The sequence below is a fragment of the Dama dama genome, chromosome 28 (assembly GCF_033118175.1).
Source record: "Dama dama isolate Ldn47 chromosome 28, ASM3311817v1, whole genome shotgun sequence".
NCBI classification, from domain to species: domain Eukaryota; kingdom Metazoa; phylum Chordata; class Mammalia; order Artiodactyla; family Cervidae; genus Dama; species Dama dama.
This window is the reverse complement of record NC_083708.1, coordinates 14,729,164-14,742,588: the sequence shown is the minus strand read 5'-3', so window position 1 is coordinate 14,742,588 and position 13,425 is coordinate 14,729,164. Positions and strand designations below refer to the sequence as shown.

General features: G+C 43.6%; 1 pseudogene; it reads left to right on the top strand.

Moving 5' to 3' along the window:
• Positions 1–3,369: 3,369 nt before the first annotated feature.
• The window catches only part of LOC133048230 (nuclear pore complex protein Nup50-like), a 46,288-nt pseudogene continuing 36,232 nt past the window's right edge, over positions 3,370–13,425 (top strand).

The following is a 13,425-nucleotide window of genomic DNA, read 5'->3' as shown; positions in this document are numbered from 1 at the left end:
ACATCTCCATGGGACATTATCTCAGACATCCTTTACATTTGGAAATGGATGAGGGAGAGATGCAGTAATGCCAAAGTCCCACAGAAGAGAAACCCATCTCCAAGGGTCAGGCCCAGCTTGAAGTGAGTCACACCGTGTCAGCCGCTCTACTACAATGGACTTCCATGGCAGGTGAGGTGTTTTCTGTTGTCTTCCTCTTCTGATTATCTTTTTAGTTATTTATACTCATTGCTATTAGTAAAAGGCTATCCCTCTTTTTATTTCACTCAAAAGATACCTATTATGCCTCTGAAATTTCTGGATCTGAAGAACATTTTCCTTCTAATTGAATCCACCTGCACTAAAATCCCAAGTTTTATTCTCCTTACTCCTTTCATTACTATAGGTTTTGACAGAATATGGGATATTCATAATCATTTCATTCACTGGACTTTTCCCCCTGAGGTTAGGGGATCCATATAGAAATGGATTTGCTACAGTAAATTTAGCCATCTAACTTTAAGCTACCGAACAATGCCACCTTATCTACTTTTGGATCATACTCAGGCATAAATGTTTATTGAGGGTTTAAAAATTATTTCTTCCAGACTGAGGCATACACTGAATTCAGTATTACAATTTATTCCGACAGTGCAGAGCCTGATTTTAAAATGGTTCATTTTTCCAGAGTACCCTGAAAGGTTAGGCTTTGTGATCTTTCCTGGACAGCCAAGTAAAGCTTGCCTACATATGCAATCCTAGGGGAAATGATCATTGAACAAACTTCATATTTTTAAATGGAAACAAAAAAGAAAACACAGCAATAGCTCTCCAAAGACTCCTTTAAGAAAGGCAAAATTATGGAACTTGAATAGTTTCTGAATTATTTGGCCTTACAATCTATTTATATTAGGAACCCACTATTTTCCTTGAGTGCTCAAAGTTTCATTCTAAGACCTATAATCATGCTAAAGCTATAAGTTAACTGCTGAAGGATGGAATTTTACAGGATGTGCTGTGGACAGGGTGTGAGCAGAGGAAAGAATATGTTTTCACACTTTAAGTTGCTACAGGAAAAATGGTATTTGAGTATAAAATTGGCATGAGAAGGAAGGAAAGTCTTGGTTGTTAGGGGAAAAAAAATGTCTGTTCTGTTGAACCACAATGTTTCAGTTCTTCAAAATCATGTACAATTTTTTTTGTGTGCTTCACATGTTTAATCAGACTTGGAAGAAACCTTGGGAAGGAAGAGATCCCGTGATCCTTAGATTGAGGCTGGATTTCCACAGGCATGTTCATTTTCCATAGTGCCAGTGCTGCAATATTCATTCTAGTGGAGGGAAGTAAAGCTGGAGCTTATGCTCAACATTTCAACCACTGGGCATTTCCACTGAAATAGTCTGGCACCCTCTAAAGCTTATTTAATGCTATGCATATATTTTTGCTGCCTCCTAAGACTATCCCCTTTCCTTCTCTATATTAATCTCATCATTTTCTCATCCCTCAAACATGATAACTTTAAATTTTACTTCCTCTCCCTCACATCCAGTGAGTCTCCAAGCTCTGCTGATTTTACCTGTATTCTATCTTTCTCATATATGTTTCCCCTCCACCCCGGCCACCTCTACAGCCCCTATGACACATGCCTTAGAAGCAGCTGGAATGGTTTTGGGAGTTAGATATCTTGGGATCAAATCCTAATGTGTCATTTATCAACCTGGGCTAAAAAAATAGAGCTGCTACAGCCATCTTATAAGGAGTGGGGTAACTATGAAAAATAATGCACATAAGCACAATCTTTAACTTAAACCAGGCTCCATAAATGAAAGTTAGGATCATGAACCTCTTTCCTTCTTGCTACTCCTCTCCCTTTCATGCTAACGACCATCAAATCAGTCTAATGAAAACATTTCCCATACTCTCCTCACCTCTTGGACTCCCCAGTACTTACAGGCACCCCAAAGCCTGGCTCTAAGATATCTGGCTAGCATTCTCTCTCTCTGCATCCATGGACACAGCACTTCATAAGCCGAATTTTTATAGTCATAAGAATCCGGTTTGCATTGCCCCATCTTTCATGTTCTTTTGCTGTGGCTCACACTGCCCTGTTCACTGAAGGTTCCTTTCTCTTCGTCCTTTCTACCAATCCAAATTTTGTAAACTCCCGAGGATAAGGTCAAATCCAACTGTTTTTGCAAAGTCACCTCTAACCATGGTGTGCGTGCATGCTAAGTTGTGTCAGTCGTGTCCAACTCTTTGCAACCCTGTAGACTGTAGCCCACCAGGCTTCTCCATCCGTGGAATTCTCCAGGCAAGAATATTAGAGTGGGTCGCCATGCTGTAGGGAAAGAGCAAATTAGCCAAGATAGCGTGGTCAGGCTCTCTCACCCCGCGGCCTCTCGCTCTTGCCCCACGTTTTGTAAATAATGATTATGTAACAGCTGAGATCACTTATAGCACTGTGAACGTGCATCACAGGTTCTTATTTGGTCACGGGCTACTCTGTGCAGTAAGTCTGTATGAGCTTGACATAAAAAGCGGTGTCATTACTGCTGCGTCACGGCTGCGTTTGTTGGGTCAGCCACGAGAGGACAGAATATAGCATGTCCGCTGCTATGGCTGCTGCGTCAGCCAGGAGACAATATGTTATAGCTGCCTTACCAGCCAGGGGAGAGGTTGTGTTGTGTTAGGTCATGCTATGTCTGCTGCTGTGTCTGCAGGTCCTATGGCTCCTCGAGCCTTCTTCCAGCTTCTTAGCTTGCGCCTTGTCTACCATGGGTTGAGTGAACAGTGTGGACAGTGAGATACAGTGAAATAATTGGTGTAGTCAGCAGGATACCCAGCAGGTAGGGGAGTCTGAGGCTTCCCTGGATGGAGGGAGCCAGTGACCACCATATAGCATGAGGTATCATGTGGCCTCGATCCCCTCAGCGTGGGCTCCAGTGGACGACTGGGAAGTGGTGGCCAGTTAACCAGAAAGCATTGAAAAGGTGTCACAGGCAGTGAGTTCCCATTTGCTGAACAAGGCAGCAGACTGCTGCTGGTACTGTGGGGTGGGTTTTCCTGATTGCCCTGAAGACAAAAATGGACCGTGTTCCACGTGATGCCACACTGGTGTGCCATGTACAGAGACACTTGGAAGAACCAGAGCAAAGTATACTGGCATTACAGCAAGAACCCCATGGCCCTGAAGAACCTAGTATCTGTGACAGTGAGGTGGTAAGTGACGGTGATGATGAACATTATGAGACTGTGGGTCCCGCTTGTCAGCGAGGCCGGTTGTGCAGCAGAAAGTGACGCATGAGCAGTCTATAGCTTAGGTGGGCATCCTCAAGGGGCTCCCGCTGTGACTGAGTTCACAACGCATTGACCATATCGATGCGTATCGACATGTCGACCACACAGGTGGAGTTGGTCGACTTGGGTAAGCAGTTTCAGCAAAAACAGTTTCAGCTTGGCAGCTTGGCTTTTGTGACTTTGAGACACAGGGGTGGGCCCACGCCTGTGGGGGGTTTGCGGGTCCTTACTGAGAGAAGCAGAGGAATGGTATGTGAGACACCATTTTGAAAATGTGAAGACCCCTAAGGGGGCTCATGCTGACAAGGGTCCCATCCGGGATGCACGGATGCAAATGTGGGCTGATTTGTGCGGAGGTATACTGTAAAGGCTGCGTCCTGCGATGTAGATTGTGCTGTAAAGGCTGTGTCCTGTGATGCAGACAGTGTACTGTAAAGCCTGTGTCCTCAGATTCAGAAAAGTGTGATCGTGTGGGTGGGCTATGAATGCCACAAAAATCCCCTCCATGAAGGGATGGGTCTAGCGGCTGTGGGTGGTTTTGTTAGTCCTTAGTGAGAAACCATGCAGGGGTGGAGTTGCCCCTGAGGAGGCTTTCCTACAATTTCACAAGGACAGACGGTGGACTGGACTTGGCCATGAAAGATAAAGGCACTCCACATGCAGTGGCTTCCCTGATGGCTCAGTTGGTAAAGAATCCACCTGCAATGTAGGAAACCCCGATTCTATTCCTGGGTTGGGAAGATCCGCTGGAGAAGGGACAGGCTACCCTCTCCAGTATTCTTGGGTTTCCCCTGTGGCTCAGCTGGTGAAGAATCCACCTGCAATGTGGGTGGGCCTGGGTTCAATCCCTGGGTTGGGAAGATCTCCTGAAGAAGGGAAAGGCTATCCACTCCAGTATTCTGACCTGGAGAATTTCATGGACCGTATAGTCCGTGGGGTTGCAAAGAGGCGGACACGTCGGAGCGACTTTCACTTTCACATGCAGCGGGGGGCTATTCTAGTCTCATGAGGGCAAAGACTGCAGCGTGAGTTCAGGTGCCACGCGGTGTTGGGTTTTGCTACGTGTCGGTGATGTGGCTGTTTGCTGTTGTTAAGGGATGTGGGTTCCCCCAGCACTGTGCAATGGGGGATGCCTCCAAGGGCAGCACTTACATAATCTGTGGGGTGGAATGTAGGGAAAGAGCAAATTAGCCAAGATGGCATGGTCAGGCTCTCTTGCCCCACGGCCTCTCGCTCTTGCCCCGCGTTTTGTAAACAATGATGATGTAACAACTGCGCTCACTTTAGCACTGCGCATGCGCGTCAGGAGGGCTTCGCTTGGTCCTGGGTACTTCGTGCTGAATGCTTGCATGAGCTTGACCTTAAAAGCAGCAGTCTTCCTATTGTGTCCTGGCTGCGTCAGTTGGGTCGGTCACGGGAGGAGAGCACGCAGCGTTGTCTACCACTACAGCTGCTGCATCAGCCAGGAGAGAATACTATTATGGCCGCCGTGAGGTTGTGGCCAGGAGTGAGGTTGTGTTGTGTAACGTTGTGCTATGGATGCTGCGTCAGCCAGGAGAGAGGATAAATGTGTCTGCAGTTCGCATGGTTCCTTAAGCCTTCTTCCAGTCTCTCAGCTCACGCCTTGCCTACCCTGGGTTCAACTAACTGCGGACAGTGTGAACAGCGGGACACATGCCCTCCTCTAGGGTATCTTCCCCACCCAGGGATCGAACCTGCGCCTCTTATGTCTCCTGCATCGGCAGAGGGGTTCTTTACCACTAGCGCCACCTGGGAGCCCTCCAACCATGGCAGATGGTTGTAATTTTGCCATCTTCTGAACCCCTGTGGTTTAAAATGGGAGTTAATCACCTTGTGTCTTATAGTTTTCAAGTGTTATTCTGAGCTTCATTGAGATGTTCTGCTGCTACTTCACCTGTCACATGTTAATTTCTTAGGTCCTTGGGGGGCAGAGAGCATGTATTTTACATTGTAGTGTATTTCATAGCCTCTGGTACTTAGTAAATTTGACTAAATGGTGGATGAGTTAAGAGGATACAGTGATTTCTATCTGACATTAAGATATCTTGTGTTAATATCTGGGACATAAGTTTTTAGGGGCATAAAGTTGTGTGGAATGCTTTCTTTGTACCAAGTGCTGAACGGAGTAAAGGAGATAGGCTGATGACATATTTTCTCAGGGAGCTCACTCTAAGAGAGATGAACATATAAATAAATACACACACGGGGTGGGGGGGGATGTGCTTCCATCAGCAGTAGGCACACCTGTGGCCTGAGTAAGGTGGTGTTCTCTTCTGCTCAAGGAGGCAGGGATGGGGATGGGAGAAGGTATCCAAGGTATGGGGATGTGAAGAGTAAGTACTTTGCTCAAGGAATGGATTGCATACTGTGTGCAGGCATCAAAACTGCCCTGTGATGTACATAACAACTCATTGTTGTTATTAAGTTGCTCAGTCATGTCCGACACTTTGCGACCCTATGGACTGCAGCACACCATGTTTCCCTGTCCTTCACCATCTCCCAGAGTTTGATCAAACTCATGTCCATTGAGTTGGTGATGCCATCCAACCGTCTGTCATCCTCTTCTCCTCCTGCCTTCGATCTTTCCCAGCATCAGTCTTTTCCAGTGAGTCAGCTTTTCGCATCAGGTGGCCAAAGTATTCCAGCTTCAACTTTAGCATCAGTCCTTCCAATGAATATTCAGGGTGGATTTCCTTTACGATTGACTGGTTTGATCTCCTTGCAATAAAAAGGACTCTCAAAAGTCTTTTCCAACATCACAGTTCAAAAGCATCTGTTCTTCGGCGCTCAGCCTTCTTTATGTTCAACTCTCACATCCATACATGACTACTGGAAAAACCATAGCTTTGACTAGACAAACCTTTGTTGACAAAGTAATGTCTCTGCTTTTTAATATGCTGTCTAATTTGGTCATAGCTTTTCTTCCAAGGAGCAAGTGTCTTTTAATTTCATGGCTGCAGTCACCATCTGCACTGATTTTGGAACCGCCCAAAATAAAGTCTGCCACTGTTTTCATTGTTTCCCCATCTATCTGCCATGAAGTGATGGGACCCAATGCCATGATTAGTTTTCTGAATGTTGGGTTTCAAGCCAGCTTTTTCACTCTCCTCTTTCACTTTCATCAAGAGACTCTTTATTTCCTCTTCCCTTTCCGACATAAGGGTGGTGTCATCTGCATATCTGAGGTTATTGATATTTTTCCCAGCAATCTTGATTCTGGCTTGCACGTCATCCAGCCCAGCATTTCAGACGATGTATTCTGCATATAGGTTAAATAGGCAGAATGACAATATATAGCCTTGATGCACTCCTTTCCCAATTTGGAACCAGTCTGTTGTTCTGTGTCTGGTTCTGTTTCGTCTTGACCTGCATGCAGGTTTCTCAGGAGGCAGGTCAGGTTGTCTGGTATTTCCATCTTTTTATGAATTCTCAACAGTTTGTCATGATACACACAGTCAAAGGCTTTAGCATAGTCAGTGAAGCAGAAGTAGATGTTTTTCTGGAATTCTCTTGCTTTTTCTATGATCCAACAGATGTTGGCAATTTGATCTCTGGTTCCTCTGCCTTTTCTAAATCAGGAAGTTCTTGGTTCACATACTGTTGAAGCCTCAAAGGATTTTGAACATTACCTTGTGAGCATGTGAAATGAGTACCATTGAGCAGTAGATTGAACATTCTCTGGCATTGCCCTTCTTTGGTATTGGAATGAAAACTGACCTTTTCCGGTCCTTTCATAGAAAAGATTATTAGTATAAAGCATAAAAGTTAATTAACAATGTACTAGTAGAAATAAAGATTAATTTTAATAAATAACAAAAATTTACTTTCTGAAAGTTCATTTACATAAAATTCTTTCTATTTTCCTTCACCCTTTCCTTCCTCCTCACTCTCTCTCTTGATTTCTTCCTTCTTCCCTATTCAGGTCAGAAACCTGAAATAATCTTAAAAGCAGTTAGGATTTATTGACCACTTGCTGTGTGTCAGGCTCTGTGCTGCTCCTATCCTGGTTGACCTCATCTGACCCTCATACTACCCAGTGACTGCAGCAGCATTTCTTTTCTCTCTCTCTCTCTTTTTTTGCTGCTAGTTTACTTTTTAATCAATTTTTATTGGAGTACAGTTACTTTACAATGTTGTGTTAGTGTCTGCTATACAGCAAAGTGAATCAGCTATCCACATACATATATCCCCTCTTTTTTGGATTTCCTTCCCATTTAGGTAACCATACAGAGTTCCCTGGTGACTCAGAGAATAAAGAATCTGCCTGTAATCCAGGAGACCCTGGTTCCATCCTTGGATTGGGAAGATCCCCTGGAGAAGGGAATGGCTACCCACTCCAGTATTCTTCTCTGGAGAATTCCATAGACAGAGGAGCCTGGAGGGCTACAGTCCATGGTGTTGCAAAGAGTCAGTCACCACTGATTGATATATAGAGAGCATTGAGTAGAGTTCTCTGTGCTATTCAGAAAGTTCAGGCTCACCCATCCCTGGGATTCTCCAGGCAAGAGTACTGGAGTGGGGTGCCATTTCCTTCTCCGTAATATTGAGCAGAATTCCCTGAATTATATAGTAGGTCCTGATTGGTTATCCATTTTAAATATAGCAGTGTGTACCTGTCAATCACAAGCTCCCTAACTATCCTTTCATCCTCTCCTTCCCCACTGGCAACTGCAAGTTTCTTCTCCTAAATTGGTGAGTCTGTGTCTGCCTTGTAAGCTCACTTGTATTATTTCTTTTTAGATTCTGCATGTAAGGAATGTCACATGATATTTCTTCTCTGTCTGATTTAATTCACTCAGCATGACAATCTCCAAGTCCATCCATTTTGCTGCAAACGGTATTATTTCATTCTTTGTAATGGCTCGGTAATATTCCACTACCACATCTTCTTTATCCATTCCTCTGTTGATGGGCAATTAAGTTGCATCCATGCCCTGGTTTTTGTAGATAGTGCTACAATGAACACTGGGGCACATGTGTTTTTTATTTTTATTTTTTTTATTTTTTTTGAGTTTTTTTTTTTTATTAGTTCGAGGCTAATTACTTCACAACATTTCAGTGGGTTTTGTCATACACTGACATGAATCAGCCATAGAGTTACACGTATTCCCCATCCTGATCCCCCCTCCCACCTCCCTCTCCACCCGATTCCTCTGGGTCTTCCCAGTGCACCAGGCCCGAGCACTTGTCTCATGCATCCCACCTGGGCTGGTGATCTGTTTCACCATAGATAATATACATGCTGTTCTTTCGAAACATCCCACCCTTACCTTCTCCCACAGAGTTCAAAAGTCTGTTCTGTACTTCTGTGTCTCTTTTTCTGTTTTGCATATAGGGTTATCGTTACCTTCTTTCTAAATTCATATATATGTGTTAGTATGCTGTAATGTTCTTTATCTTTCTGGTTTACTTCACTCTGTATAATGGGCTCCAGTTTCATCCATCTCATTAGAATTAGAATTAGAATGTTTTTTAAACTATTATTATTACTGGGTAGATGCCCAGGAGTGGGATTGCTGGGTGATATGGTAGTTCTATTTATATTTTTTAAGGAACTTCTATAGTGTTCTTCATAGTGGCTGTGTCAATTTACATTTCCACCAAAAGTGTAGGAGGGTTCCCTTTTGTCCACATCCTCTCCAGCACTTATTTGTAGATTTTTTGATGACGGCAATTCTGACTGATGTGAGGTGGTACCTCATTGTGATGGAATCATTGATTCAGTGGACATGAACTTGGGCAAACTCTGGAAGATGGTGAGGAACAGGGAAGCCTGGTGTGCTGCAGTCCATGGGGTCACAAAGACTTGGATATGATTTGGCGATTGAACAACAATTAGGGATGTTGAGTGCCTTTTGTTATGTTAGTTGGCAGATGTAAGTCTTCTTTGGAGAAATGTCTATTTAGATCTTCTGCCCATTTTTTGATTTTTTTCTTTTTAAATTGAGCTGTATGAGTTGTTTGTATATTTTGGAGATTAATTCTTGTTTGCAAATATTTTCTTCTATTCTGAGGGTTGTCTTTTCACATTGTTTATAGTGTCCTTCATTGTGCAAAAGCTTTTAAATTTAATTAAATCCCATTTGTTTACTTTTGTTATGATTTTGGTTACTTTAGAAGGTGGTTCAAAAAAGATCTTGTTGTGATTTATGTCAAAGTGTGTTCTGCCTATATTTTCCTCTAAGAGTTTTATGGTGTCTGGCCTTACATTGAGGTCTTTATTCCATTTTGAGTTTATTTTTTTGTACGGTGTTAGAGAGTGTTTTAATTCCATTCTTTCAGGTATAGCTATTCAGTTTTCTCAGCACCACTTATTGAAGAGACTGTCTTTTCTCCCTCACTGTATGTATTGTCTTGTATTTGCACATTGATATATATGGTCCCATTACATTTTCTTAATTTTTTTTTAAGGGCTTTTTTTTTTTTTTTTTTCTTTTATGCTTCCCACTTAGAAAACTTCCTTTGGTATTTGTTGTAAAGCTGGTTTGGTGGTGCTAAGTTCTCTTAACTTTTGCTTGTCTGTAAAGTTTTTGATTTCTTTGTAAAATCTGAATGAAAGCCTTGCTGGGTAAACTATTCTTGGTTGTAAGTTTTTCCCTTTCATCACTTTAAATATATCTTGCCACTCCCTTCTGGACTGCAGAGTTTCTGCTGAAAAATCAGCTGATAACCTTATGCGGACTCCTTTTATATTAATTGTTGCTTTTCCCTTGCTGCTTTTAATATTTTGTCTTTGCATTTAATTTTTGTTGGTTTGACTAATATGTGCCTTTGTGTTTCTCCTTGGGTTTATCCTGTATGGGACTCTCTGCACTTCCTGGACTTGACAGACTATTTCTTTTCGCATGTTAAGGAAATTTTCAACTTCAAATATTTTCCTCAAATATAAACTCTTCAAATATTTTCTCAGACCCTTTCTTTCTCTGTTCTTCTTCTAGGACTTCTATGATTCAAATGTTGGTGCATTTAATATTATCTCAGAGGTTTCTGAGTCCTCATTTCTTTTCATTCTTTTTTCTTTATTCTGCTCTGCTTTAGTTATTTCCACCTTTCTATCTTCTAACTCACTTATCCATCCTTCTAGTGTATTTTTCATTTCAGTTGTGTTGTTCATCACTGATTGTTTTTTCTTTAGCTCTTCTAGGTCCTGGTTAAACATTTATTTTACCTTCTCAATCCATGCCTGCACTCTGTTTTTGAGATCTTGGATCCTCTTTACTATCATTACCCTGAAGTCCTTTTTGGGTCGATTGCCTATTTGTTCTTCATTTATTTCATCTTGTGGATATTTACCTTGTTCCTTCTTCTGCAACATGTTTCTCTGTTGTCTTATTTTGTCTAACTTTCTGTGCTTGTGGTCTCATTTCTGCAGGCTGCATGGCTGAAGAGGAACTACAGGTTCCTTTTGCTTCTGCTGTCTGTCCTCTGGTGGATAAGATCGGTCCAGGGACCTGTGTAGGTTTCCTCATATGGGAGACTGGTTCCTGTCCTCTGGTGGGTGGAACTGAGTCTTGTTCCGTGGATGGGCAAGAGCACCTCATGTGGTGTGTTTTGCAGTGTTTGTGAGCTTAGTATAACTTTAAGCAGCCTGTCTGCTGATGGGTGGGGCTGTGTTCCTGTCTAGCAAGTTGTTTGGTGTGAGGTGTCCAGTACTGGAGCCTGTAGGTAGTTGGGTGTAGCTGGGTCTTGGTTTCAAGATGGAAAGCTCTGGGAGAACTCACACCAATTAATATTCCCTGGGGCCAGGAATTCTCTTGTGGTCCACTGTCTTGGACTTATCACTCTTACTACAGAAGCCCAGGCCTGACTCCTGGCTGGGGAACCCAGAGCCCACAAGCCATGCATCACAGACAAAAGGGAAAAAACAGAAGAAAAAGAAACAGACAAACAAAACTTAAGACAAGTGACGGAAGCTAAACCAACCAAACAAGAGAGAGAACAACCAAACAAAAGAACTTCCCAAACAAAAAGAAACCATGAAAAGAAACAAAAACAAACAGAAAGTCAACTTAAAAAAAATAAACATAAACCAAACACCCAAAAACAATCATATAAAAATTAAGAAAAAAACACAAAACAACAAAATAGTAAATTAAAAATAGAAAAATAAAAAATATATTAAAAATTTAAAGAAAATCTAAGTAAAAAATCATCAAAGAAACACAGCAGCAACCACAGGACAAAATGAAAGAAAAAAAAAAAAAAAAAACCCAAAGCAAATAATAGTAATAATATTTTCCTGAGGGCTCTGTTAGTGTCCTTGCCCCCACTGTGAACCACAGCCAAACTTCGCCTCTGCAGGAGGCCCCCCAATACCTCTAGGTAGGTCTCTGGACCTGCTGTTGGCACTATGGAGCCAGCTTAGTCTGTGAGACAGACTCACGTGTGACAACATCCGTGTATATTTTTTCCCAAAGTCCAAAGCTGCTTAAAGCTAGACTGTGGGAGCACTTATCGTCCATTCAGATATTCCACAAATGCAGGGTTTACTGAGGAGAATACTTAGATTTCGTCCTCAGCTTATATAGCTAGATAGATTTCCTTAGTTGCACACCCCCCTTTGTGGGGGCTGTGCTTTGGTTTTGGCCAAAGTGGGGCTCAGCTTTGGTTGAGGCCCCACCCCAGCATGTGGGCCTACCTCAGGTATACCTTCTCTGCCCAGCTGAGAGCTGGTGAATGCAGCAGCTGATTGGGGCACTTATTTGCTCAGGCTGGGAGGGATAAGGCGGCCATAGCTGGGGCCTGTGGTGGCAGAGACCGGCAGAAAGTTGCAAAAGACTGGGATGTGCTCACTCTGGTGGGACTCCATCCCAATGCCAGCAGGGGGTTTCCAACGGTGGCCCCACCCCTTGGGTGCCATTCTACAATGGCGCCTCATTTCCAAGGCAATCCATGCTGCTTTTAGAAGCATTCCCAGCTGTGAAGTCCCTCACTCCTGTCCCCTCAGGTTGTCTCTGAACAGCCAACAGTGGCAGTCTTCCTGGATCTGCTTTCCAAACCTCATGCTTTTGCACTCAATTCTGATTAGCATTGGCAGCTTCCTGGGGTGCCAAGGGCTGATTCTGGAGGAAGTTTTGGCATGGACAGTGCACGTGGACCTTCCAGGTCCTTCATAGTGGGGGGCTTTGGCTTGAAGGACTGGTGAGCCTTTCAGATGGGTGCCCCTCCCAATGCCCATGGCATCAGGGGCTAGTGGGTCAGGGAGGGGTCTGCAGTAGTGGCTCTGCCTCTTGCATGCCACTCAACAATGACACCTTGCTTCTAGAATGTCCTGAGCTTCTTCTGAAAACTTGCCTGATTGTGGAGCTCCTTACACTTGTCCCTTCAGGCTGTCCCTTCCCTGGGTTCACTCTCTAAACCCCACTTTACAGCACCCAGCCCCCTCCATACCAGGAGACACATAACTCAGGCAGGGGTGCAGAGGGCTATAGCACAGACCATGCGTGCACAGTTCTTACATTTTCCTGCCTTTCACAGATCAGTTGCTGCGTTCCCCTCTGGTCCTCTGAAGGTCCCTTTCTGCCCTTGCTGATTTTCCCACAACAAATGGACTTTTCTGAGTACGAGAACCTCTCACCTTCAGCTCCCTTCCAGAGATGCTTGTCCCTTCCTGTTTTCTCTTTTCTTTTTTTTCTTTCTTTCATCCTACCTGATTGTGTGGGGATTTTTCTTGGCCCTTTTGGTGCCTGAGGTTTTCCGCTAATTTTCAGTTAAGTGCTCTGTGACAGTTGTTCCATTTGTAGGTATATTCTTGATATACTTGTGAGAAGAGGCAAATTCTTCATCCTCCAATTCCACCATCTGGACGCCTCCCTCCAGCAGCAACATTCTGATGAAGACCCTAGGGCTCAGGGGAGAAGATGACTTGCTCAAGGTCAGCCAGCTGGTGGATGGCAGAGCCCAGCTCTAATCCCCTTTGTCTCTGAAGTTCTGGCAATTAGTCACAAACAAGGCTGCCTTCCTCCCTTTTCCCAGCTCCAGTCTGGAACACTTGATGCATCACACATCTGGAATTTTAAATTCCTTAATATTTTGTATAGGTCCACTCCTATTACCAAAGCCCCATTCAGATGCAAACAGTACTTCCCTGGGTAACTTCTTTGGCCTCGCAATGGGCCTCACTTTCTT